Consider the following 27921-nt stretch of genomic DNA (forward strand, 5'->3'; position numbering starts at 1 on the left):
GTAAAATGCTATCAAACAGCATCATATGCTACAGAGAAATCTTTCATGAAAGAAAGAGTCAATTGATGTGGCAAGCTTTATGGCTAATTTTAAGAAAATGCGACAGCCACCAGCCTTCAGCGACCATCACCTTGATCATTTAGCAGCCATCAACACTGAGGCAAGACCCTCCACCAGCAAAAATACTACGAACTGCTGAAGGTTCAGATGATCATTAGCATTTTTTGGCAATAAAATATTTTTTAATTATGTATATTTTTAGACATAATGCTATTGCATACTTTATAGACTACAGAATAGTGTAACTCTAACTTTCATATGCACTTGGAAACCAAAAAATTCATCTGACTGGCTTTATTGCAAGATTCACTTTATTGCAGTGGTCTAGAATAGAACCTGCAATCTCTCTGAATAATAGCTGTATAGAGTCAGGGCCCAGAGCGTCGTTTCCAGGACCATAATAGGGCAGGGTATGGTTCTAGGGTCCCCCAAATAGCAGCATTTTTCTTACTGTAACTGTGTCTTGATCAGAGCAGTGGCTGTATGGCCCTAGATTGGTGGCCTTCTGATCACAGAAGAGACAGCAACTCACTTGGGGTCCTGGTACTGGGATATTCTGCTGGAAGCTCAAACTCCCTCACAACCATTAAACACCATTAAATGTTCAGTAACAAATTCCTTTCCACTTTAAAAAAAAAAAAAAAAATTAGAGGAGTAAACAGGAGAACTATGTAGCTAAAGACAATCTTTATTGACAGCTGATTTGTTGTTGTTGTTGTTGTTGTTGTTGTATTTTTAAGTAGAGAAGGGGTTTTGTCATGTTTCCCAGGCTGTTCCCAAACTCCTGGGCTCGAGTAATCCGCTCAACCTCGGTCTCCAAAGCACTGGGATTACAGGTGTCAGCCACAGCGCCCAGCCAACAGCTGATATTGTAAATACTCAAAGTCATAAAATAAGAAAGTGAAGGTGAAAACAGTATGCCATTCAACATTAAAAAATATTTCTTAACAGTAAATACCTTATTAAAATTTCATTTTAAATGCATTTTGAAAATAGAAAAAAAATGGCAGTTTTCACTGAATACCATACCTACCACCAGACTATTCTAAACATATTCTAACAAAGACAGTGATGAAAACAAAGGAAGTCAATTTGCAGGTTGCCATGAAAAATAAGAAATAAGTTGTTCCATAAACCAATCCTCCCCCGAGCAAAATCTTCTTATATAAGACCTTTCAATTTACATGTATTTATTGACTGACAAACCACGCCTAGAAATAAACTGTTTGGAATAAAGATATACTATTTGCCTAAAACAAATGACCTATTCTAGGTGTCTTTATATTTTTATTTTATTTTATTTTTTTAGAGACAGGGACTCACTCTGTCACCAGGCTAGAGTGTGGTGGCATTACCACAGTTCACTGCAGCCTCAAAATCCTAGGTTCAAGCCATCCTCCAGGCCCAAGCAATCCTCCTGCCTTAGCCTCCCAAGTAGCTGGGATTACACATGCGTGCCACCAAGCCCAACTAATTTTTTTTAATTTTTTGTAGTGACAGGGTCTCACTATGTTGATCAGGCTGGTCTTGAACTCCAGGTCTCAAGCAATCTTCCCACCTTGGCCTTCCAAAGTGCTGAGATTACAGGTTTGAGCCACTGTGCCTGGTATCATATTATTTTACTATATAGTCCAGCAGTTAGATGTAAAGGCAATACAAGATTAGGAATTCATTACATTTTAGAAGTATAACAATTTTTCATAAACACAGCTATTCAGTTCTTCCAACCATAATATAATAAAGGACATATGGCTTTGTTATGATTATAACCATAATAAAATGTATAGTAATTTGCCTAAGTAAATATAACGATATAGGGGAAATATTTCAACAATTAAAAAAAAGAAACAATTTTAAGCATGCTAGGAAGAACATTTTTAATTTTGCCATTTTTTTTGAATCTGTATTTAAAGATCTTTTTGCAACTCACATTATTTGTAGTCCATAATATAACCGCCCCCCCCAAGCCTCTTGTGCCTTTTTCTGTCTGAGAAACTATGGATTGCTGGCTCTCCCCACCCTCCAAAGAAAATCATAAAAACTAACTCAAATGTGGGAACCATTAAATTTTGAATATGGAAATCACAGGGCAAAGGAAAAGGAGAATTCAAGCAGAGGAAGTGGGAATGGCAGAAGTGGGAAGCAGCCCATTAAGACAAAACTGGGCCAAGACAGAGTGGGTGACAGGGCCTGTCATCAGAACAAACTGACAACCGGAGATGTGTTTCCCACCCGTGAAGGTCCTAAGAACAGAGAGGTAAGTGAAATGAAACTAACACTGGGCCTGTTACCACACATTTACAAAGATATTTTCATTTACTCCTCAAGGCAACTTTATGAGTTGCGACAACTACAGTCTGAATAAAATAAGCAACTCAACCAAGGTCATAAAATAGGCAACGACAACCCTGGAGTTTTGTGCCTAGCCTTTTCCACATAATGGCAAACACAGATAATGATAACATATGTGCAGCAGAATCAGATAAAGAGAAGAGACTGGAATTCTCATTGTCCCAGGTCCTACCTGGACTTCCCCGAGGGCTAAGGGGTCAAAAGTCCAGCACACACAAAACCCACTCCTGGCTAGAGCTGAGAAAGTGTACTGTGTAATTTTTACAAAGCTGTTGCATTTTCCATTCTGCTCTATGCTGCTCAGTAGCTACACCCAGGTAAGTCTACAGCTAATTCTTTTCAGAGCAAAGGTCAGACGTACCTCTACCCCAGGCCTTGACTGTAGGCCCTCTGCTAACACACAGGCTCTTTCCAGTATTTTTTTTACTGGGGGAGGGGGTGGAGTGGGGAGGGAAGTCTTTTATGAAAGACTAAGTTAATGTTTCCTAAAAAGAAAAAAATTTGCCCACCCTCTTGCTCATGTCAAAAATTTCCTCTAAAGTAGACAAAGGTAGTCATACCAGTAGGCTTAAAATAAAAACTACTAGACAAAGAAGCAGATGAGTAAGTTTTGGTATGTTTCTTTGTCTAGTAGTTTTCATTTAGTAAAGATAAATGACTGACATTAGATTCTATGTCACTTTAGTAAGAAGCAGGGAGCCACAGAGAGGCATTAATCCAATGTCACAGGATAGGAGTGGGATCCCCCAGAAGCAAAGAATGGTGAAGAAACCTGAAAAGGTGGATAAACCTAAAAGAGGTTCATATGTTGACAAACTCTCAAATGAAACACAAAATTTGGAAATGGATAGCTGGGCATTATTCTGAGGGAACTGTGGAAGATCAACAAATTGTCACAAGAGTATAAGGACAAAAACAAAATATAAAACGCTGTTGTGGAAAATTCCATATCAACCCAACGCCAATGGCATAGCACCATATTTAGACCTCTGGTATTATCTTCTAGAGCAGGGGGAAGCTACCAGCCTATTTGTATAAATAAAGTTTTATTTGAACACACTTATGCCCACTTGGTCAGGTACTGTATTTGGCTACAATGGCAGCAGATGCAATCACAGGGCTCACAAAGCCAGAAATATTTACTATGTGACCCTACAGAGAAAAAATTTGTGAACCACTAGTCTACAAAAAAGCAGACTGGACTGAAAAAGTAGCCCTTACCTACTACCAACAGAAGAGTAATAACAAGATTTACAAAAAGGCCTATTTCCATTACGTAACCTAAAACACGTATTTCTAAATCATTTTTATAGACCGCTAAAATCAGTTTTGTTCATGTATATATTGTTCTGCTTAACACTTTGATAGCTATTACAACAAAACCACTCACTGTATAACCTCATTACCTACATAGCATGGCAGGGCAATTATTTTCACAAAGGTTAAAAAAGAAGTTACCCTGCTCAAAAATATTAATTAAGGAACGCTTCATGATCATCTGTCCTTCTCATTCCCACTGCCCACTGAAAAGCACGAAGTATATTCTCTAAGTGTTTTCTTCAGAATAAAAAAAAATTTGTGAAAATACATAACACCTAGGAATAATCAAACTATTAATTACCAAAGGAGAACTCAGCAGTTTAGAAGTTTTATAACTCTGAGATTGAATTGTATCAATTTAAAAATTCTGAACTACCATTATGTTCTACAAATGCATATATTTGATTATAATTATGTAACCAAACATTATTCATCCATATTCCCTATAAAAATGGGTGGGGGGGAGAATTAAATTGAAAAAGTCTCAAAAGAGTAAAGAAATGCGTCTTAAAACATCTTGCTATATATTTATATAAATGCTGAAGTGCTGACAAAACAATTCAGAGCAAACAGTAATCATACATGTCATTTCCAAGACACCCTTAAGTCGTACATTAAGTTTGATATGTTTTATAAACGATGCACTGAAATACCTACCCTCGTAATTTTCCAACAACTATTCGAAGGGGTAAATATTTTAATGTGAATGAAACCGGGAATGAGGACAGAGTGCTGTTTTGTGCAGCTGCAGCTGCAGCTACACTGTGCATTTTTTAAATACTACACTGTGCATTTTTAAAATACTAAAGCCTATTAAAAAAAAAAAAATCAAGGGAAACAAAACCTGAAAGAAATTTTGGAATTACCTACTTAACTTTTTTTTTCAGCCCAAAAGTGCATAATCACTAACACTTACTGGCCCTGCTCTCAGGCCCAGTTCTCAGGTACCCTGAATGGTGGCGATGTTTGTCATACTACAGAGATACATTCTTACAACATCAGATAGTTGCTAGGAAAATAGTGTTTGGCTCTGGAAACACCGTAAAAGTCTCTAATGTCATCTCAGACCACATATTTAAGTGAAAAAAAGAAGTTTATATTTCACTAAATTCGCAGTAATTGAGGGGAAAAAAAGAATACTTAAACGTTTACAATAAGAGCCCGAAACTATCAACTGCAAGCACCAGGAAAGATTTGGGGCGATAGGGTCGTTATGAGGTTAAGTTACACAAACTGTAACTGCACTGGACTTCTGGTCATTACCATGCAATGCTGATTTTTAATTTATTAATCAGGTACGTTAGCTACAGAGTCATCAAATCTCCCCTCCTCCACTAGTCCACAGCCATCATACCATACGTGCTTTCCTCAATCTTGGGGTAAATGCTGTTTTACTGGGATGGAAACGAACTCGAATTTGTCCAGACAGGAAAATATGAAAGAGGGAAAGGAATGGTGGGTGCTACATGTATAATCTAAATAAATAAATAGTAGTTTAGACTATAAAATGAGTCTGTACGCTTGGAAATAAAGTTCGTCTTGTTAAATTGGTAAGATTTTTAACCATGGAAAGATTCCCAAGAAGCTGTGAAAACGCCTAACGATTTAGATTCTGACATTTAGTGGTTTTCATTTTCAGATAATTGCAGAGTAAAACCCTCTCAGTCACATGGACTATATTTAGTCTGCTGAACAACTTCGCTTCTTATCTACTATAAACTTTCAGTAGAACTAGTTAAGTTCTAGGTGCAGCCGAAACACGAAACGGGACACCTAGGATGGCTCAGGGAAAACTTAAGCCCCCTCCCCCTTTATGTATTTATTTCTCCCGGCTAGCCCTCAGCCTAATGTCCCTCGGCACACATCCCTGGAGAAAGAACTAATGCGGCCTTCTCCGAGCCCCGGGCTGGAGTAGGAAGTATCCGCCCTCCCGAATGCGAGTTCCTCGCTGCGCATTGGCTGCGAAGGCCGTCAATCCTCTGGAGGGCGGAGTCTCCCGCCACCCAGCGGAATCTCAGGCCCGCACCTCCGGGAGGGTCCCCGAGCTCCCACACACACTGGCCCCGAGACGGCAACTAGCCTCCTCAAAGGGTTCCTTTGCCTTTTTATTTCGCAGGCCTTCCTCTCACCCCATACAGTTTCTGCCCCTTTGAGTCCTCCGAGAGGCAAAGCTTTTTCAAAGCTCCAACACCTCTCCCCTACCCCAGCCAGCTCCCCGTGCGAGACCAAATAGAGGATGCCGCTGTTTTAGGAGTGAAGCAAGCTGTGGACTGGATCTCGCCGAAAGAGAGATTCCTTGCTCTGGAAATAAAATAACTGCTGAAATTTTAAGTTAACTGTTTCAAGAGCACTTGGCCATCACCAAGTGTTACAAACCAAGAATACTCAGCGGCCATTCAACAAGACTTGCCACAAAGCATTAGAGGGTTAACTGTATCTCTTGTTTTACTGTTCACCGTTTTCAGGGTTTGACCGGTTGTCCCAAACATTCTGTACTTTTTGAGTGCAAGTACTATGCCATTCTTCGACCACACCACCAGCAGCTTAAGGTCCTGAACAAAACATATTTATAACACACATACTCTGTACTTTAATTCTCTAATGCAACCTGACAAGACATACTGCTGTCGCCTGGAGGGAGTGTGCATACCCTTGAAACTGTAAATTCCTTGGAGGAGGAATTAGAAACAGTGGTTCCAATTATGATGGCTACATTAGGCTCTACAAACTATGGAAATTTGATGTTTTCAATTGCATCCTTGAGCTCGTTAACCTCAAAGGAGAATAACCATTTTATTTCTGTGTATTTCTGATTTTCAGTTCAGTCACCAGAATTGCGCAAGGACAGCAGCATGTATCTTACTGTAAACTAAGTATATTTTTAGCATTTCTCCCCAATGAGGACTACAGCTAGGCGAGAACACGATTCATCGGCTAATACATCATCTCTCCGCCACCCCAGTAAGCTCCCAGTGCAAGACTAGAGGATGCTGCGGTTTTAGGAGTGAAGGCCTACAATGTAAAAGAGGCAACAGAAGTTCTTTAGCTCTCAAGGCAGCATCCTCTAGGTTGTGCTCGCTTCCTTACACTGTTCTGCGGTCATACGGTCTTGTCACTTTTCTGTTTTCCTTTGGCTCCCCTTTTCTGACTTTGGCATCAGTTTTCAATTTCTTTTCCATTGCCACCATCACCAGCAATGTTCGCTATTGCCTCGCAATCCCTCTTTCCGACATTTTGTAATCCCGAGTCTCTCCAAGTTCATTCTCCAACAGACCTCTCACGCTCCCTGTACTTCTGAGGCCACTTCGGATTCTCACCTATCTGCCGGCTCCCACCACCCACTCTCTCCCAGCGCACTTCACTTTCCTAAGTCGGGCTGCTGCCGAATCCTGACAGATGGACTTCACCAATCCGCGAGAGATAAATAACCGACGTCGCCAATGAGCATCCGCCGGGAGGCGGGACTTCGCTTAAGTTCCTCAGGTCCTGGAACCAAAGACCTGTTGCCGCCGCCGCAGTGGCCGCTGAGTTTCTTAGTTACCGCGGCGCCCTTGGCGGCCTCGGGCCTCCAGAGCCGGTGCCAGGTATGAAGTTTCCTACCGCCCCCTCCCACCGCTGCCAACGAACAAGACCGAAACCCCCATCCGTCTCGAGCGCGGCGCGCCCCGCCCCACCTACTCCTAGCGAGGGGATCCAGGAGGCCGCCCCGCGCGGTCCCGACCTCCCTCTCCCGGCCCGACTCCCGCAGGCGGCCCCTCCCGGCAGGAGCTGGCCGGTCCGGGCGCCTGAACCCTGGGCAGCGACTCACCAGGAAGTTGGGAGTTTTCCGTTCTCCCGCCCGCGAGGGACCTTGGGCGGGCGGGTGGCTCGGCGCGGCGCCGCCGTCGGAAAGCGCGCTGGACCGGGGGCTGAGGCTGCAAGGCCCGGAGCCGATCGGCCACCTCCCGCCGCGCCGCCCCGGCGGACGCTGCAGGCGCGGGGCACCCACCCTGCGCACTGCGAGGCGCGTCCGGAGTGCGAACCTAGCGGCGGCCCATCCTCCCGCGACTCCCGCGACTCCCGCTCCTCCTTCTGCGGCCGCCGCTGTCAGGAGTGTAAACATCCCGGCATCCCCGAGGAGAGGGGCGGGGCGGGCGCCGGCCCCTCCCCGCGCCGTGGGTCCCGGCCGGCTTCCCGATGGAGGCTTCCCGCCTGCGTCCCTGGCGCTCCTTGAAGTGTGGGAAGCCTCGGCGGTTTCCCTACTGGAGCCGGGGCCCCTCTCTTCCGGTTGTCAGGCCTAGCGTGGTGCGGGGCACCGCGTCTGGCCCCCTGAGCCCTCTTCCCCGGCTTCAGGCCAACTTCCCACCGAACCCAGGGTCCGCTGCTTTTTAAGAACTTGTTTTTTCTTCTTTTATATGTAAGTGCCCCCACTTGCAAGCGGAAACAGACTTACTGATGTTCCCTTTCTTCTGGACCACAGCGTTTGTGATCCCATCTTCTTTTACCAGGTGATTTAAACTACCTCTGTGTTTAATGTGGAGTGCAGGGAAATGAGAAAAAACAAACAAAAACAAAGGCGTTTTCCTGAGTTAGCCTAAGCAAACGTTGCATGAAAGTGTCCCAGCATAGAGGACAGTGGCTTTTACAACATTCCAAAAGGTAAACTCCCTGGTGTGGTACGGAGGATCTTTGAAATAAATATGTGCAAAATCACCCGGAACCCTAGTACAGGAAACTGCGAAAGGAATGCTTTGACACCAGCAACTTCACTACTTCAGTAACAGGGCATGAACTACTAGAGGAGACGGCTAGGAGGCAGTATGGAGTCGGCTATACCTAAATTCTCATCTCAACTCAGTGATTAATTTTGTAACCTGGCTGCAAGTTATTTAACCTCTCCAAGTCTCAGTAACCCTCTGTAAAAGGAGATTACTTGTAATACCAGCCTCTAGGACCATAGTTAGAATTAAGTGAGATAAAGCAAAGTGCTTCAGCACAAAGCTTGGCATATAAGACGTGCTCATTAAATGGTTGCTGTTGTTCATAGGCCTCACTAGTTTAACTTCCCTGCCAAAAAGATTAGAGCCAAGAATGAGTAGGTTATAGGTCAAACATTTAAAATGTTAAAGCCTTGAAGTTAAGATCTGGAAAGTTTATTTTTAGAAAAACGGCCGGGCGCGGTGGCTCACGGCTGTAATACTTGCATTTTGGGAGGCCACGTAGGGGTGGATCACCTGAGGTCAGGAATTCAAGACCAACCTGGCCAACATGGAGAAACCCTGTCTCTACTAAAAACACAAAAACTAGCCGAGCGTGGTGGCAGGCGCCTATACTCCCAGCTACTGGGGAGGCTGAGGCAGAAGAATCGCTTGAACTCGAGGCGGGGAGGAGGTTGCAGTGAGCAGTGATCGCGTTACTTCACTCCAGCCTGGGTGAAAGAGCGAAAATCCGTCTCAAAAAAATAAATAAATAAATGAAAATGTTCACGATCTCAAGAGGAGGCCTTGATTCATGTGGCTCAACAAGTATTCGTAAATGGGCTAGGCAATGTTCTAAGGAATGAGGATACAACAGCTCACCAAGATATGAAGTGCCTGCTCCAATAGAGCTTATATTGTAGTGGGAAAGGCCAAAAAAAAAGCCAATAAATACCTACTATGCCAGATGGTGAGTCATAGAAAAATAAAGCAGGGTAAGGAGACATGGGGAGGGAGGATGCTATTTTAAATATGTTTGTCTGGGAATATCTCTCTGACATTTGAACAGAGAACTAAGGAAGTGAGAAAATGAGCCATTTGGCTACCCAGGGTTAGAATATTTTACACAGAAGGATCAGCAAATGCAAAGACCCTAAGTGGAAGTGGGCTTGGCATGTTTGAGAAATAGGCAGGAGGTCATTGTAGGCTAGAATTCGGTGAGCGGTGGGAGAGCAGCTGACTAAATCAGAAGAGGGAGTAGGGTACAAGAAGGGTATAGTTGTAGAACCTTGTAACCTTTAAAATTTATTCTGAAGGAAAAAGAGAGCCATTGGAGGAGTGACCAAATCTGATTTGGGATGGGAGAGAAGAGCTGCACTGTGGAGAACAGATTGAGCATAAGAGCAAGTAGATGTTAGAAGACTATTGTAATGATCCAGGTAAAATACATTGATGACAGACCAGAGTACAGGTGGTAAAAATGGTGAGATTCCATCTCTAAGAGCAAACAAAATTTGCTGATGTATTGAATGTCAGGTAAGAAAGGAGGCAAGAATGAAGTCAATGAAATTGGAACTTGATCATTTTATCAGGTCACACCAAATCTGTCAGTCAAATAGAAACAGTGTCACTTGCGTCAAACACAGGCACGTGTTGCAGGAAAGAAATAACCAGATATCCTCAGGGTAAAGACATGTCAACTTCAGACCAGATGTATGTGTAAGGTTTTTTGTTTTTGTTTTTGTTTTTGTTTTGTTTGTTTTTGAGACAACATCTTGCTCTGTCACCCAGACTGGAGTACAGTGACGTGATCTCAGCTCACTGCAACCTCCGCCTCCTGGGTTCAAGTGATTCTCCTGCCTCAGCCTCCCGAGTAGCTGGGATTACAGGCATGTGCTGTCACGTCTGACTAATTTTTGTATTTTTAGTACAGACAGCGTTTCACCATGTTGACCAGGCTGGTCTTGAACTCCTGAACTCAAATGATCTGCCCGCCTTGGCCTCCCAAAGTGGCATGAGCCACTGTGCCCAGCCAGTTTGGTGTTTTTGGTTTGTTTGTATTTTAATAAACTACAGATTATCTATGACCAGGTATTCCATTGGTAAAAGCAAAACACATACACCTTGAGAACACTGACTCATAGTCAAATGGATCAAAATGAGCTCATGAAGTCCTACTAGCTGAAAAGACTGTCTAGGAAGAATCCTTATCAGTGGTTATACGGTGCCCAAAGTATTGAAATGCTCTGATATGTCCTATTTCTTCACCTTAAAGTACTGCTAAGCTAGAGCTAAATAGTCATACAGTGTTGCAAAGGTTGGGAAGGTTGTCAGATCTGAATCCACCACACTTTTTCTCTTTAGCTTTTTATCACCTTTGTGGTGGATAGGGAAAGTTGTTCCTGGCCACTGGCCTCCTGGCTGTGAGCAAATGCCAATGGAAACCCAGAAAAACCTGACCAAAGAGGATCTCTGATCCAGGGATCTTTAGAGCAGAATCTAGCTTTAACTGCTTTTCTATTCATCTCCCCACCAAGCTTGCTCCAAAAATGTTTGTTTGGCTTCATGAAACACATTAATTATACTCCTTTATATGAACTGCTTAGTGTTTATACCTAATTACCATGCAATACATACCGTTAACTATCAGATTAACTTTGCTGTAAGTGGTTTTTGATTGTTACACTTGAAACCTCTCAGTTTACACCAAGTTGTTATGTTTTATTGTTCGTATATCTTACTGGCCCCACAAAATTAAAAATTAGAGGTAATATCAATTATTGAAACTACTCTTTCTCCCTAGGCTAACCCAGATGGGATGTTATGTACTGGGATCAGTGTAAATGCAATTTCTCTGTAAGGAGAGAAGTTTGCCAGAAAAACATTTTCTTAAGGAAAAATGATGAGGTAATACTAAAAATAATTCTCCTTTGAAAGAGATATTAGCCACTGGGGTAGACCAGAAAGGTCTAGCCTTCTTGACTCAAACATAGTGCTGGCAACAGGTGTATTTAAAAAGCTACTAGTGGTATTGGCAGCCACTGAATTTGGCAGCTAACTGGTGATGAGGCTTAGTCAAGCTGTTGAAATGTCTGGACTAAACTGGGCCAAGAGGAGGAAGTCAGAGTGCAGACTGCAGACTACTCAAGGGAGATCACTTTTCTCTGGCCCTGGCTGTGGTCACTGTACAGTGTCAGAAAATAAATCTTTATCTTACTTTGAAAACACCCATGAAAAATAGTGGAAAGTTACTTTTTCACCTTTAATGGCCTCTTGCATTTCATTGTTAATGGATCATGCAGATGAACTTCCCATTAAAACAATAAAATCAACCTAAAATTTATTCTCACATCAAATCCCTAGAATTCAAAATCACAGAAAGACAACTCTCCTATGTCCCAATTATCTAGTTATGGTATTTTGAGAATACAGTTCATGGTTAAAAATAGTGGCATTACCGCCAGTGGCTTTTCCTGGCTATTTTTATAGTAGTTATAAAACTGAGGAAGCATTTCAATATACTATGTATATTTTTAATGTAGAGAAATGTATTATTTTATATTGGTTGCAAAACAGGAAAGAAACAGTACAACTAGCAGTTTATGTCATGATTTCCTTTGGCCAACAGAATATAGCTGAACTTACGTTTTTTTATAGTATAAAAGCCAAAGGGCCAATATGCAGTAAGCAATAAGTCACAGCAATGAAGGAAATATATTCAGAAATTATTTCCCTTTTCATTCTTGCACACCCCATCCTTGATGTGGAGCCAAACCATGAAGCCATTTCACAGAACCTAATATCCTCAACAATGGTGGCATTTTCAGTCACGAGTGTTCACAAGCACCCCTCAATTTTCTTGTACTAACAGAGAGCTGTGGTGAGACAGTAATCAAATCCCAAAGATAATTTTTTAAATTATAGGTTTCTTTGGCATATTTGGTATGTGTGCATGTGTCTACCTGGTAGAGATGTTAATTGTGATTTCACAAAGCTAAATATAAAGATTTTAGAGTCCTGTATCATCTCTCTGTTTTCTCTCTCTCTCTCTCCCCCTCCCTCCCTCCCTCCCTCCCTCTCTCCCTCCCTCCCTCCCTCCCTCTCTCCCTCCCTCTCTCTCTCTCTGTCTTCTGACATACCCTCTTTCGTGCTCCTCAGTTCAGTCTTGGGTTGCAGCAGATCCACTCAGGTCTGAGCATTAGAAAAAATTGTCTGTTTCTTAATAGAAAAGAAAATAGAAGATTATAAGTATTTCGGTTTACTTTTAGTATTTCCTCATAGTTAAATCGAGAGGCCATCCTTCGGCTACAGAGCCAAAAGTATATCCCAAAAAATATAAAAAGTGAAAAGTTGCATTAGTACTACTTTCATCTTTTGAACCCTCTTTGTTCATACTTAAGCTTTTATTGCTTAAAACATATATCTCTTCCATTTCTTTTTTCAGTTGTTCCACTTAATGGCAGAAGTGCACTTTAAAATATCTCAGTAATTATTTCTTCAGCAATTCACTTGTAGTGTTAATGTTCCGTCTATTTGAAAATGCAGGAAGGATGTGAGTAAAAACGGATTTGGAATCATGCCACATCGAATCCAAAGACATGCTGAAAGCAGGCGCTACACTATAATAACAAACCTAGTTAATCTTAAACAGCCGAGACATTCTCCATAATTCTGCCATGGAATTCACCATTAGATAAGATTCAAATTATAGAGATATTTTAATTATTTAATCACTCCTCCAGCTTTTCCAGGCAAATGTTAGCATTGTGTAGAGAAAGGAGCACCTGGAACAACATTTTCCAGAATTAACACAGTGTCATTTCCAAAGCTTGAGAATCTGGGGGAAAAAGTAAGAGATATGATTACAAACTTCATGAAGTGCCACCTCTTCCTTAAAAGTAAGGGCAAGAACCTTTAAATTCATAAGTCTTCAAGCACTGGAGAAGGCCAGGCAATATTTATCTATAGGCTTATGGGATAATCTGTTCTTTCAAGTGGTAGAAGACAAGCAGTAGAATGTCACTTCATGGAAACTGCAAACAATCCTAATTGGACAATACTGTTGTGTTTGCCAATCAGTATTATTTATTACTACATAATTATTACCTATTGCATAAAATATGTTTAATCTGTAGAGCCTTTAAATTATTATAAAGGTGTTTATATATGTTTCTAAAATATATGTGTGTATATATATTAATATGATGTACCATTTCAGCAACCAAAATATGCAACTGTTTAAACCTCTGTTTTTATTTGTCCTCTCCTTGTTCAAATTGAAAGATAAAAAAATAACTTTTTTCTGAAGACAAGTAAATAACAAAAATATTACTTCTTTATGTTCTAAATTAAATGAAATTAGTATTTTATCCGGTCTACATCCTATGACTCCTATATAAGAGTATAGTCAGGTATGTTTTACTATTTTACAATAGGATGTTTGAAAATATAATGTAAATAGAGATGACTGGAAAAATGAAAATGAACTAAGTCATATCAGTTAATTTTAACTTCCTGTATAATTTTTTAAAAAAATACATGCCTGTAGTTGCTACATAACCAAACCTTTATTATTAATACATGATTAGTGAGGTTATCATGCTGTCTTGAACTATAAATATGTAGAGAGATTATATGTGTGTGTGTGTGTGTGTGTGTGTGTGTGTGTGTGTATATATATATTTTTTTTTTTTTTTTTTTTTTTGAGACGGAGTTTCGCTCTTGCTGTGCAGGCTGGAGTGCAATGACGCAATCTCCAGCTCACCGCAACCTCCGCCTCCTGGGTTCAAGCAATTCTCCTGCCTCAGCTTCCTGAATAGCTGGGATTACAGGCATGTGCCACCACACCCGGCTAATTTTGTATTTTTAATAGAGACGGGGTTTCTCCATGTTGGTCAGGGTGGTCTCAATCTCCCAACCTCAGGTGATCCACCCACCTTGGCCTCCCAAAGTGCTGGGATTACAGGAGTGAGCCATTGCGCCCGTCGTGAGATTATATTACGTCAGAATAATCATATGATCTGAAACATCATCATCGTTAGAATAATCATATCATCTGAAACATATCATCTGAAACATCTGAAACTTGTATCAGTTACTATATGTAGAGATGTTCACATTATGATGAGGCAATACCTCATGAATTAGTTCTAAAGGCAGTGCAGCTTTGGGGTGGAATTTCAGGAGTCTTTTCCCTCTGGATTTTACCTAGGATGATAGATTGTAACTGATGCAAAGGAAAAGATGGTGGAACTGAAGTTGAGAACAGAGGTGCCAACTATCACAAACTACATGGGTGTTTTCCCAGATATAATGTCCTGTGATAGCAAGAGGAGAACAAACTTATGTACTAATAAACTCACCCCTCTCCTTCATCAGTAAAAACAGTGTAATAAAGTGTCTTAAAGTGAAACATTAGATTAAAAATTTACAAAAGATATGGCTTCAAATTTAGTCTAAGAAAGAGTTCCTAAATTTGCAGGGTAGGCTCTCACCCTCTCTAATAAAATATTAAAAGGAATACAGCTCATCTCTCTGGCTTGGTTTAAAAGTAACCTGTCCAGAAGTAAGAAGATGGGCTAGCATCACATAATCTTACATATAACTTAGCAGTACAGCACCAGGGAAACATGTACGTAAGTCAAGTTGACCTCCATGTTTCCTTCACTCTCATTGCCTTGGGTACAGAGTTTTGTTCTCATTTACTATCATGTAGTAATGATACAATTTGAGTTTTCTGTTTTTGAGGTTAATAACTCTTAGTGCATGTGTTTGTTTTTCGATCTGAAACTTGCACATAGGCTTTAATTCCTTTGGTTCTTAAATGTTTTTTCGATCTTTGAGATCTCTGTCAAATTATATATGCTTTTGGAAATGAGTTACACTCTAAGCCTACTTAGTGAGCCCCCTATGGGGATAAGTAGACAGTCTGAAGAGAACAAAGGATAAGTTTCTCTAAGAGGAACTAATAAGAAGGTATATAGTTTAGATAGGGTAGTCCAGGTATGCTTATCTGAGGAAGTGACATTTAAAGTAATATCTGAAGGGTATAAAGGAACCAGCACGGTGCAGCACCTACACTGAAGTCCTGAGGCAGCTACATCTGTTTTTCCTTCCTTACACATAGAAGAAAAGCATGCAGGAGCTCATAGTCCTGGAAATACATATATGTCTACTCAGTGGCTTCATTTTCATTAACTTGGGAGCAGCCAAATTGCTGTTGACCTAATAAAGTTTCCATCCGTGAAAAGAAAAGTTGGAAAACTTTTCCACCAAGAAAGCCTCAGAACTATGCCTATGGTTTATTCTTTTCTGCTTTATTTTTTACTTTCCTTCCTTCCTACTCCCTCTCCACAATCTTCTTCCCTTCCTCCTTCCTTCCCTCCTTCTTTCCTTCTTTCTTTCCCCAGACATAATTATTAACTTATTCTCATGCATTACAAATCCAGTGGAATCTGCAAATACGACGTTTCATCGTTTCTAAGTCAATTTTTTTTTTAGCATTTAACATCTGTGAGGTTAGAATGCAATTTATGTTCAATGAACTAGAATCAATGAACTATGATACAATGGTACATAATAGTGAATCCACTTTAAGAGAAACAAACATTTTAATCAAAATCTGGGTTTCAAATGCAAATTGTAAGTAAATTTTCTGTAAGGATTATGTGAGTAAGGCGTTAAATTGAGTCTACTTATTTTTGCACAAGCTGTTCTATTTAGAATTATATACTTTACAGCTCAATGTTTGCTGTATTTCATTGTTTCAGTAAATTTTTAAAAATCTGAAATAATGGAAAGTCTTTAATGAAAAAATAACACTTCATAAAGCACATCTAGTAATTTGGTCATTATGAATAAAGCACCTTTCACCGCCAAGTGACTGTGTAGCTTAATTATAAGGAAGCATATATAGGAAAAAAACAAAATGATAATAGTTGCCAAGCAGACTCTCTTCCAAGTGATAGCAAGTAGTGCAGGGTGAGACACACTATACCTCCACATTTCCAACAGATGAAGTGAGAAAAATAGTAAATGCCTCAAATAGATGAGAATAACAAATAATTGTTATTCGAGCTAGCTCAATGAATGTGGGCCCCAAGAGTTTTGTTGGAACCATCCAGAAAGAATATACTGTAACCCCAGAACTCCTCAATGCCTTCTCAGCCATAGAACCAGAGAAGCCTGCCTGAAAGCAACGTGATGCACAGGAAGAAGAGCTGAAAGTTGGAGGAAGACAGATTCCGACCTTCGATTGTACCATGCCTGAAGTCAGACTCCGGTAGACTTCTCAGTTACACAAGTCAATATACTGGTTTTCCATTGTAATTTGTCATCTTAAATAAGATGGTAGACTGTCCCACTTCTTCCTTCTGTGTGCTCAGCACCTCCTGCAAGTCTCTGCTTTCAGAGTGAGTGTACTTTTGGAACAGATAGATTCAGACGAAATGTAAAAGCTGCTTCTGCAGGAGTACTTAGGCAATTTCATACACTTAAAATCAGTTATAAGACTGAAGCCTTTGGTAATATGACCTAGTGAGAACAAGATGAGAGTTTCCTGAACCCTCCCCAAATCCAGAAGCCTCAGAGGGAACCTACAGCCCTACGACATCTTACACCTGGCCTAGGCAGCAGACCCGAGCAGAAAAATATCCTGAAGTTTTTTAGCCTGAGAGTTCTCGAAGGATGACATTTACTGCCTACCTCTGCTGCTAAATATCATGACCATTAAATCAGGGGCTCCATTTCTTCCTCCTCCTAGCCAATTCATGGCCTCTTGGAACATTCATCAAGTCTTAGTTTCCTCATCTCTAAAATAGGCTTAATGATATTTAACACAAATCATTTCTAAGTATTCAATGAGATAATGTAAAGTGCCCAATCAATATTATTATAAAAGAGAAAATAGACGTATTGGCTTTCCCCAGTCTTAAAATCTTGGAGATTATTACTTTTTTACTTTATAAAATAGTTAGAACTTGATTCACATAATATGTCTAAGAGTACTATATTGAAATATGATTATTTACAGAAAAAGGTACAAATATTAATTATACAGACTATTATTGTGGAGATTATAACTGATTATTTTTAACAAATATGTATACTGGTTTAACCAAAATATAGATTTCATCAGCCTAGAAAGTTTCTTCCCAGCCAGTTCCCTCATCCTACATGGTTTCTATCACCATAAATTAGCGTTATGTATTCTGGATTTTACAATATGTACAGTTTTGTGTCTCTTACCAGCAATGTTGCTCCACGTCCAAACCAATGTTTGATATTTTCATTCTTTTTATTTTTGGCCACTCTAGTGGGTGTGCCCAGAACAGATGGAAATAACAAACAATTGTAATTCCAGCTAGCTAAATGAATGCCATCCCAGGATTTTTGCTAGTGATAGTTCATTGTGTTCTTAATTTAATATTTATTTTTATTCAAGTCATCATATTTTCATCAGTAAACTCATTCAATTATTATGTCAGTTATTAAAACAATGAATTCTGGCTGGGCGTGGTGGCTCATGCCTGTAATCTCAGGACTTTGGGAGGCTGAGGCAGGTGGATCATGAGGTCAGGAGATCGAGACCATCCTGGCTAACATGGTGAAACCCCGTCTCTATTAAAAGTACAAAAAATTAGCCAGGCATGGTGGTGGGCACCTGTAGTCCCAGCTACTTGGGAGGCTAAGGCAGGAGAATGGTGTGAACCGGGGAGGTGGAGCTTGCAGTGAGCCGAGATCGTGCCACTGCACTCCAGCCTGGGTGACAGTGCAAGACTCCATGTCAAAAAAAAAAAAAAAAGAATTATAATTTCTTAAATTCTAAATTGAACGGTGAATATTTCATTTTAAACAGTGTATGCATTTCAGGAAAGATCTTTTAAGATTCTGTTAAGTAAGGCATGGTTTCTGGACCAAAATTTTTACTTCAAATAGATATTTGGCTAAATTGGAGAACGCTCTCCTCATGCATCCAAGAAAAGGAAAAAATATAGTGTTTTATATATCTGTCATTATGAATTTTGGCAGGAAAAAACCCCATGTAAACACGTATGCACATACACACACATATACTCATAAGCCCAATCATATAAATTTGGAATGTATGCAATTGGTAACACTTGAGATCTAGGGAAAGTGTATTGCTCAGTGATTCTCAACCCTGGCTGTACCAGACCCCAATCTGCAGATATTCTGATTCCATTGGTTTGGGGAGTGTCCTTGACATTAGTATCTTTTCAGTGTTTTCCAGGTGATCTTAATGTTCCACCTAGGTTAAGAACCATTACTAATTAATATTCATGGAGTTATTACTTATGGCTGACACTTTGTATGACATACTCCAGGTGATATAAAGTGTTAAGGGACAAAGTTAAGTCCTCTAGGAGTTAAAAAGAGTAAGATATATAAAGAACATTCAAAACATTCAGTAATATGATTTTGAACCACCATAAATTCTACCACTATCATGCTAAGTGCTTGTACAACTGGTATTGGCTTAATAACATCATCTTCAGATATTGGAAGAATGCACGTGAACCTTCTGTATGTACACACACATGCCAGACAGCACATTGATAAGACATATATAAAAGATACTCATTTATCTTGTTACTTGTTTCATTGTGCAAAACTGTAGTCCCTTGAATCAATATTTCTCAAAAGATGGTCTGTATCAGATCATCTGAAGAGCTTTTTAAAACTATCATTGCCAAACTCCAAGACTATGAAATTTCAGAGATTGGTCCTAGGAGTCCAGAAATCCGCATTTTTGATGAGTTCCCAGGTGGTTATAATACATAGAAAGGTTCAAAACCACTGTCTTGACCAGATTTTTTTTCCCTTCTGGGGATGATGTCCACCTTTGTGACATGGGGGAAGAGAGTGATAGTATATCCAGATATTGAAATGTACACATATGTAAATTTTGCCTGTGATAAAAATATTGCCTTAAGTCATAATTACCAAACATATGAATGATAGTCATTTTCAGATGCTGGAGCACAGATTAGATAAGCATTGGTTATGTTCAATTACTATATCCTTAGCTGTTATAGCCATTGCTTTTCCTCCAGCTCCAAAAACACTTATCAGAAAGTCAATGAGTGATTGATGTTATTCTAAAATATAACTGAATGTATCTATTTTTCTTAAGAAAATTATTGGTACCTTCATGTATGGTTTGGCTCTGTGTCCCCACCCAAATCTCATCTAGAATTTTAATGCCCACATGTGGAGGGAGAGACTCGGTGGGAGGCGATTGGATCATGGGGGTGGTTTCCCCATGCTGTTCTTGCAATAGTGAGGGAGTTCTCAGGAGAACTGATGGTTTTATAAATGGCCGTTTTTACTGCACTTTCACTCTTCTCTCTCCTGCCTCCATGTGAAGACAGCCCTTGCTTCCTCTTCACCTTCCACCATGATTGAAAGTTTCCTGAGGCCTCCCCAGCCATGTGGAACTATGAGCCAATTAAACCTCTTTCCTTTATAAATTACTTAGTCTCAAGTAGTATCTTTCTAGCAGTGTGAAAATGGACTAACACACTTCAGTATTCTAACTATTGTTGGTAACACATTATTTGCTCAAACTGTGAATGAGATTGCCAAAAAGGCCTCATGTAGGACTATTTAAGAATATTTTAAATATTTGAAGGAATTACAGTAATACTCAATATTTTTCAGACATCTTATGAACTACTACCTTGAGGTAGTTTACAGTTTGAACATTAGATCAAGCTACATTCCTTTTGCTGACATCGTAACTTGAAACTGAATTTTAGGGATCTGCTGAGATTGAAAGCAAGCAATATGGCTCTCTATCTATCTATCTATATCTATCTATCTGTCTATAGAGAGAGAATGCCATATGTGTGTGTGTGTGTATATATGTGTATATATATATATATATATATATATATATGGATAGATAGACCCATATTGTTCAACAAATGTACTTTATAGTGAGTGTTCAATAAGTATTTGTATATAGAGCCATATATATATATATGTATATCTAGACAGAGCCATATTGTTCAACAAATGTACTTTATAGTGAGTGTTCAATAAATATTTGTTGAATACTCACTATAAAGTACAAAGTATCCAGGGCATACACTGATGAATAAGATTTCTCATCCAAATGTCCTTTATGTCTCCCTATATAAGTAGTCTTTCTACAAAATGAGCTATTTAGTTATGAGATCTTCCTTCTCTGCAACACATGTAAAAATGCCATATCCCTGAATAAAGGATTAGAACAACTGTTAATTCTCCTGAGTTGCCATTTTCTACCTCCCTAAATTATGCAGATTTATCAATAATTCAAAAAAACTTCCTGTGCACTGTACTAGACAATTTGAAGCTGTCAAAGCAATGGCTTCAGATACAGTAGCAAAATGACATTTGTGGCTAAGAAACTGAAAGGCAGAGTCAGCATTCACTAACATGATCATTTTTTTTCAAGGGTAAAAGATTAGTCACCGCACCTTTAAGATAGATCCCACTAGATGTGTTGGGAAACAAGGAAGGAGAATTTAACTTCCGAAACAATCTATCCCACAGGATAATAAAGTCTTGGGAAAGTTCTACTAGTCTTTTTTTTCTTTTCCTTTTTCTTCTTTAAACACTGAATAATACTTCTAGTATTTTAAACAGGGAGACTCCAAATACCTGAGTAAACTGATAAAAATTTAGTATCAGAAATTTTAAAGTGGTTATAGAAAGTATTATTTTATACTTTATCTAATAGCCAGAAACACTATGCCACTGTAAACACATGCCAAGGGGGCACTGAAACAATTCAGGCCCACAAATATGTCAAAGTTCCTAGCTGGAAGTTTTGTACCATTCCAAATTTTATTGTGATTTCTATCAATGAGACAGATTTGGACTTAAAGAAAAACATTGAAAATAAAAAAGGCCAGGCGCTGTGGCTCATGTTGTAATCTCAGCACTATGGGAGGCCGAGGTCAGGAGTTCGAGACCAGCGTGGTGAACCACGTCTCTATTAAAAATACAAAAAAATTAGCAGGTCATGGTGGTGAATGCCTGTAATCCCAGCTACTCAGGAGGCTGAAACAGGAGAATTGCTTGAACCCAGGAGGTGGAGGTTGCAGTGAGCCGAGATCGCACCACTGCACTCCAGCCTGGGCAACAGAGCAAGACTCCACCTCAGAAAAAAGAAAAACAAAAAGCCTTAATTTTTAAAACACTTGCTCATGTTTTTCTCCATTATTCTCTAACTGACCTTTGAGTTATTGAATTATCAAGAAAATGACAAAGGCAGGAGGGAGGAGAGTAGGAAAAGGAGGATGAGGAAGAGAAAGTGTGTGTGTGTGTGTGTGTGTGTGCGCGTGTGCATGTCACTACAAGAGAATTGGAATAAGCAGAATTTACCATTGTTAACAAGTTGAAATTTGAACGTCGTATTGCAAAATGTGCTCTTATACCAATGTATATTTGCAAAACTTGTGTTAGTTCATGTTAATTCTGATTGGTTTTCTTTGTATTCTCCTCAGGAAATGAAAAGCTTAGAAAAGAAAACATTTTTATAGATCTTTGTCTATGGAGTCCTTACATCCATTTCAATAAAAATAATTCCTAAAGTTTATACTGTGTAATTAGCAAAAAATGTAAATATTAAAAATCTTATGGTTACATTAACATGATAATTAAGCATTAAGGATTCCACATGAAGAAAATAAACATTTTCTCATTTCTGTAACCAAATTTTTGGTTCTTAATATAACTTTAGTAAAATCTTGGATCAAATATTATAATTCCCAATAATTTTATGTTAATATTTTTCTGCTGCAAGTTCACTGGACAGTCTACAGGACCACTAGGCTTAGTAACTACCTTCTTTGTTCATATAAAGTCTATATTTGACTGGCAGCTTAAAACCTGGCTGTCTCTCTGCTAATGTCTCTTTGCTAATTGTCATTAGCAAGGACAATAAACATGTAGGAAGAGTTAACTTGTTAAGATATTCCTGTTAATATTTTCGAGAATTACAGTTGGTCAAAATGGTTAAGGGTGCTAATACTAATTTTGTTCTTATTAAAACAGGCTGTGCTCTTCTTTTTTTCACTAAACTAGCTTTCTTTCCCCAGAATCTATCGCTTAGCCATTCATCACCATGACAGCATCATCAGGAATAGGAGAGCTGATCACACACTCTTCCCTGAGGTGGGTGGTAGTACAGCTCATTAATTTGGTGAGTAGGATGGATTCAAGAGTATTGTGGCTTTCTTGTTCCCCAAGTCAGTCAGGTGACACTCACTGTCTTCACTGAGTAGTAGATTATACCCAGGTAAGAGAAGTGTTTCTAAAAGTCATTAGAGAGCAATTTGAACCTTACAGTAAAGTGAGAATAGGATTATTACACATTTCTTACCAAAATGGCATTCTACATCACAGTTTAGAGATAAGGTTGCAAATTTCAATGGAAACAACTGAGATTTATTACTCAAAGGATGAACTCGACATGTAAAGAACAGATTTCCAGAGTTGTGAGTTGACTTTCAGTTATGCACAAGAGTACATAGCATTATAAAAGAATGTTCAGATCTTACTCTTTCACATATATATAAAAATATATATATGTCTTATATATTCTATTCATATTTTTGAGTTACCAGAAACAAAATTGTCTTTGGGATTTGACTGATATGTATTATTACATAAAAATATCCAGAAATACAAATATGAACCATTATTTTGCCTATCCAAATTCAGCAAAATTATTTTACTTGTAATTTATAAGATTCCTTCCAGAGTAGCACATGTACTGTTACCTTTACTATCAAGAATGTGTAGTGACCATCTCAATACTACGTTAAGTGTAAATGACCTAAATTCTCCACTTAAAAGATACAGAATGGCAGAATGGCAGAATGGATAAGAATTCACCAACCAAAGGATAAGAATTCACCAACCAAGTATCTGCTGTCTTCAAGAGACTCATTTAACACGTAAGGATTCACATAAACTTAAGTTAAGGGAGTGGGAAAAGCTATTCCATGCAAATGGACACCTAAAGTGAGGCAGAGCAGGTATTCTTATATCAGACAAAACAAACTTTAAGGCAACAGCAGTTAAAAAGACAAATAAACATTATATATAAAACATATATAAAAAGACATTATATATTAACATTATATAATGATAAAAGGACTTGTCTAACAGGAAAATATCACAATCCTAAATATATATTCACCTAACAGTGGAGCTCCTAAATTTATAAAACAATTACTACTAGTCCTAAGAAATGAGAGACAGCAACACAATAATAGTAGGGACTTCAATATTCCACTGACAGCATTAGACAGGTCATCAAGACAGAAAGTCAACAAAAACCAATGGATTTAAACTATACCCTAGAACAAATGGACTTAACAGATACTTACAGAACATTCTACCCAACAACTGCAGAATATACATTTTATTCATCAGCACATGGAATCTTCTCCAAGGTAGAGCATAAAAGGTCACAAAAAAGTCTCAATAAATTTAAGAAAATTGAAATTATATCAAGTACTCTCTCAGACCATGGTGGAATAAAATTGGAAGTCAACTCCAAAAGGAACCCACAGAACCTATGCAAACACATGGAAATTAAGTAACCTGCTCCTGAATGATCAGTGGGTAAACAATGAAATCAAGATGGAAATTTACATTTCTTTGAACTGAATGATAATAGTGACGGAATCTATCAAACCCTCTGGGATACAGCAAAGGCAGTGCTAAGAGGAAAGTTCATAGCCTCAAATGCATACATCAAAAAGTCTGAAAGAGCACAAATAGACAATCTAAGGTCACACTTCAAGGAGATTAAATAAACAAGAACAAGCCAAGCCCAAACCCAGCAGAAGAAGAGAAATAACAAAGATCAGAGCAGAACTAAATGAAATTGAAACAAAAAAAATACAAAAGATAAATGAAACAAAAAGCTGGTTCCTTGAAGAGATAAATAAAATTGATAGACCATTAGGGAGATAAACCAAGAAAACAAGAGAGAAGATCCAAACAACCTCAATTGGAAACAAAATGAGAGATATTACAACCAATACCACAGAAATACAAAAGATCATACAAGGCTACCGTGAATGCCTTTACATGCATAAACTAGAAAACCTGGAGGAGATGGATAAAACCCTGGAAATATACAACCCTCCTAGATTAAACCAGGAAGAAATAGAAACTCTGAACAGACCAATAACAAGCAGCGAGATTGAAAAATTGCCAACCAAAAAATCCAAAAAGGGACCAGATGGATCCACAGCTGGATTATATCAGACATTCAAAGAAGAATTGGTATGAATCCTATTGACACTATTCCACAAAGATAAAGAGGGAATCCTCCCTAAATCGTCCTATGAAGCCAGTATCACCTTAATACCAAAACCAGGAAAGGACACGACAAAAAAAAAAGAAAACTATAGGACTATAGGTCAATATCTCTGATGAACATAGATGGAAAAATCCTCAACAAAATACTAGCTAACCAAATCCAACAGCATATCAAAAAGATAATCCACCAAATCAATGAGTTTCATACCAGGGATGCAGGAGTGGATGGTTTAACATACGCAAGTCAATAAATGTGATACAGCACATAAACAAAAAAATCACATGATCATCTCAACAGACACAGAAAAAGCATGTCACAAAATCCAGAATCTCTTTATAATTAAAGCCTTCAGCAAAATCAGCATAGAAGGGACATGCATTAATGTAATAAAAGCTGTCTATGACAAACTCACAGCCATCATAATACTGAATGTGGAAAAGTTGAAAGCAGTCCCCCTGAGAACTGGAATAAGACAAGGATGCCCACTCACCACTTCTATTCAGCATAGTACTGGAATTCCTAGCCAGAGCAGTCAGATAACAGAAAGAAATAAAGGGCATCCGAATTGGTAAAGGGGAAGTCAAACTGTCGCTGTTTGCTTATAATATGATTGTATACCTAGAAAACACTAACAAGACTCCTTCAAAAAAGCTCCTAGGACTGATAAATGAATTCAGCAAAGTTTCAGAATACAAAAATAATGTACACAAATCAGTAGCTCTGCTATACACCAACAGCAACCAAAGAATCAAATCAAGAGCTCAACCCCTTTTACAATAGCTGCCAAAAAATAAAATAAAATACTTAGGAATACACCTAACCAAGGAAGTAAAAGAATTCTACAAGGAAAACTACAAAACACTGCTGAAAAAAATTATAGATGACACAAACAAATTGAAACACATCCCATGCTCATGAATGGGTGGAATCAATATTGTGAAAATGATCATACTGCCAAAAGCAATCTACAAATTCAGTGCAATTCCCATCAAAATAGTACCATCATTCTTCATACAACTAGACAAAAAATCCTAAAATTCATATAGAATCAAAAAAAAGCCCACATAGCCAAAGCAAAACTAAGCAAAAAGAACAAATCTGGAGGCATCACATTACCTGACTTCAAACTATACTATAAAGCCATAGTCACCAAACACCATGGTACTGGTATAAAAAATAGATGCATAGACCAACTGGATAGAATAGGGAACCCATAAATAAAGCCAAATACTTACAGCCTACTTATCTTCAATGAAGCAAACAAAAACATAAAGTGAGGAAAGGACACCCTATTCAACAAATAGTGCTGGGTAATTGGCAAGCCACATGCAGAGAATGAAACTGGATCCTCATTTCTCACCTTATACAAAAATCAACTCAAGGTGGATCGAGGACTTAAATCTAAGGCCTGAAACCATAAAAATTCTAGAAGATAACTTCGGAAAAACCCCTAGACATTGGCTTAGGCAATGGCTCTGTGACCAAGAACCCAAAAGCAAGTGCAACAAAAACAAAGATAAATAGATGGGATTTAATTAAACTAAAAAACTTCTGCCCAGCAAAAGAAACAATCAGCAGAGTAAACAGAGTAAACCCACAGAGTGGGAGAAAATCTTCGCCATTTTTACATCCCACAAATTACTAATATCCAGAGTCTACAAGGAAATCAAACAAATCAGCAAGAAGAAACCAATCCCATCAAAAAGTGGGCTAAGGACATGAAAAGACAGTTCTCAAAAGAAGATATACAAATGGCCAGCAAACATATGAAAAAATGTTCAACATCACCAATGATCAGGGAAATTACAAATGAAAAGCACAATGCAATACCACCTTACTCCTGCAAGAATAGCTATAATCCAAAAATCGGAAGCTAATAGATGTTGGTAGGGCTGTAGTGAAAAGAGAGCACTTTTACACTGCTAGTGGGAATGTAAACTAGTACAACCACTATGGAAAACAGTGTGGAGATTCCTTAAAGAACTAAAAGTAGAACTACCATTTGATCCAGCAATCCCACTACTGTATACCTACCCAGAGGAAAAGGAGTCATTATACAAAACAGATACTTGCACACACATGTTTATAGCAGCACAATTTGCAATTGCAAAAATATGGAACCAGCCCAAATGCCCATCAATCAACAAGTGGATGAGGAAATTGTGGGATATATATATATGTATCTAATATACATATATGGGTCATATATATATGGGGGAGCTAAGCTATAAGCTTAGAAACAGTCATATATGTGTGTGTGTATATATATATATAAAAAATAAGTGTGAGCTAAGCTATAAGGATGTGAAGGCATAAGAATGATACAATGGACTTTGGGAATGCGGAGGAAAGGGTGGGAGGGTGGTGAGGCATAAAATACTGCACATCGGGTAAAGTGTATACTGCTTGGGTTATGGATGCACCAAAATCTCAGAAATCACCACTAAAGAACTTATTCATGTAACCAAACACCACCTGTTCTCCAAAAATCTATGAAAATAAAAAATAAAAATTTAAAAATAATTTTTAAAAAGTGAAAACCAGTACTATGAGATTTCAGCAATTCACATACTCTCTCTTTATATAATATATAAATATATATAAATATATATATATATATTTTAAGAATGTGTAGAGTCATCTGTCAATGTTTCAGAAGCAAACCTCTCAGCTCATGAATCAGCGTTATCATGGTTGGGAGTCACATCACCCAAAGGGCAAACCAAAGAATAGGAACCCAAGAATAAGTTTAATGTTAAGATTTGGCAAAGCTAAGAGGTATGCCTATGTATATGCATTCTCTGCTTGAAATTTTTCATTACAAAAAAATCAAATTTAGGAAATTTTTTAAAAGAATATTGAAGTCATTTTATTATTGTTATTATTCATAATTTCCATTTCTCATTGTTAATTCTGTCTCCTACTAATAAGGACAAATATAATAAAATTTTTACTATGTATTTTTAATTGTTTACATAATCCACTTATATTTTCCTTGCTAATTGATTATATTAAACACACAGTAAGTTTTCATCAAAGTGTTGCATACACATGGTTTTATAAATTAGAGTTCAGAAAGGTTTACAATAAAAATCCTCAGTCCTCTGCCCCACTTCTTCCTTCACAGTCCTGTTAAAAACAGATGTAATCATCTTAAAATAT

The 27921-nt window shown here is 38.5% G+C and overlaps 1 protein-coding gene and 1 long non-coding RNA gene across 4 annotated transcripts in view; one reads left to right on the plus strand and one right to left on the minus strand.

Moving 5' to 3' along the window:
* The window catches only part of NEK7 (NIMA related kinase 7), a 144188-nt gene extending 136362 nt beyond the window's left edge, over positions 1-7826 (minus strand). For all 3 annotated transcript variants that reach the window (XM_050765348.1, XM_050765340.1, XM_050765357.1), the window contains exon 1: positions 7541-7826. The gene's annotated coding sequence lies outside the window, so the exon portion shown is untranslated. The remainder of the gene's footprint in view (positions 1-7540) is intronic.
* On the plus strand, positions 7203-27206 carry LOC126939765 (uncharacterized). The gene is made up of 3 exons (XR_007720447.1): positions 7203-7316; positions 22520-22623; positions 23280-27206. It is a non-coding gene; the product is annotated as an uncharacterized LOC126939765 (long non-coding RNA).
* The last annotated feature ends 715 nt before the right edge of the window (positions 27207-27921 follow it).

This window comes from Macaca thibetana, chromosome 1 (genome assembly GCF_024542745.1).
Source record: "Macaca thibetana thibetana isolate TM-01 chromosome 1, ASM2454274v1, whole genome shotgun sequence".
NCBI lineage: Eukaryota > Metazoa > Chordata > Mammalia > Primates > Cercopithecidae > Macaca > Macaca thibetana.